Genomic DNA, 1,764 nt, shown 5'->3' on the forward strand with positions numbered 1-1,764 from the left:
ATATATTGTCTTGTGTAGTAGGAGGCGGTATAATACTGCTGGTACATGTGGTGTACACTGTATATAGTATATATTGTCTTGTGTAGTAGGAGGCGGTGTAATACTGCTGGTACATGTGGTGCACACTGTATATAGTATATATTGTCTTGTGTAGTAGGAGGCGGTATAATACTGCTGGTACATGTGGTGCACACTGTATATAGTCTATATTGTCTTGTGTAGTAGGAGGCGGTATAATACTGCTGGTACATGTGGTGCACACTGTATATAGTATATATTGTCTTGTGTAGTAGGAGGCGGTATAATACTGCTTATACATGTGGTGCACACTGTATATAGTATATATTGTCTTGTGTAGTAGGAGGCGGTATAATACTGCTTATACATGTGGTGTACACTGTATATAGTATATATTGTCTTGTGTAGTAGGGGGCGGTATAATACTGCTGGTACATGTGGTGCACACTGTATATAGTATATATTGTCTTGTGTAGTAGGAGGCGGTATAATACTGCTGGTACATGTGGTGCACACTGTATATAGTCTATATTGTCTTGTGTAGTAGGAGGTGGTATAATACTGCTGGTACATGTGGTGCACACTGTATATAGTATATATTGTCTTGTGTAGTAGGAGGCGGTATAATACTGCTGGTACATGTGGTGCACACTGTATATAGTCTATATTGTCTTGTGTAGTAGGAGGCGGTATAATACTGCTGGTACATGTGGTGCACACTGTATATAGTATATATTGTCTTGTGTAGTAGGAGGCGGTATAATACTGCTGGTACATGTGGTGCACACTGTATATAGTATATATTGTCTTGTGTAGTAGGAGGCGGTATAATACTGCTGGTACATGTGGTGCACACTGTATATAGTCTATATTGTCTTGTGTAGTAGGAGGCGGTATAATACTGCTGGTACATGTGATGTACACTGTATATAGTCTATATTGTCTTGTGTAGTAGGAGGCGGTATAATACTGCTGGTACATGTGGTGTACACTGTATATAGTATATATTGTCTTGTGTAGTAGGAGGCGGTATAATACTGCTGGTACATGTGGTGTACACTGTATATAGTCTCTATATTGTCTTGTGTAGTAGGAGGCGGTATAATACTGCTGGTACATGTGGTGTACACTGTATATAGTATATATTGTCTTGTGTAGTAGGGGGTGGTATAATACTGCTGGTACATGTGGTGTACACTGTATATAGTATATATTGTCTTGTGTAGTAGGAAGCGGTATAATACTGCTGGTACATGTGGTGCACACTGTATATAGTATATATTGTCTTGTGTAGTAGGAGGTGGTATAATACTGCCGGTACATGTGGTGCACACTGTATATAGTCTATATTATCTTGTGTAGTAGGAGGCGGTATAATACTGCTGGTACATGTGGTGCACACTGTATATAGTATATATTGTCTTGTGTAGTAGGAGGGGGTATAATACTGCTGGTACATGTGGTGCACACTGTATATAGTATATATTGTCTTGTGTAGTAGGAGGCGGTATAATACTGCTGGTACATGTGGTGCACACTGTATATAGTATATATTGTCTTGTGTAGTAGGAGGTGGTATAATACTGCTGGTACATGTGGTGCACACTGTATATAGTATATATTGTCTTGTGTAGTAGGAGGCGGTATAATACTGCTGGTACATGTGGTGCACACTGTATATAGTATATATTGTCTTGTGTAGTAGGAGGTGGTATAATACTGCTGGTACATGTGGTGTACACTATA

The sequence above is a fragment of the Hyla sarda genome, chromosome 5 (genome assembly GCF_029499605.1).
Source record: "Hyla sarda isolate aHylSar1 chromosome 5, aHylSar1.hap1, whole genome shotgun sequence".
NCBI classification, from domain to species: domain Eukaryota; kingdom Metazoa; phylum Chordata; class Amphibia; order Anura; family Hylidae; genus Hyla; species Hyla sarda.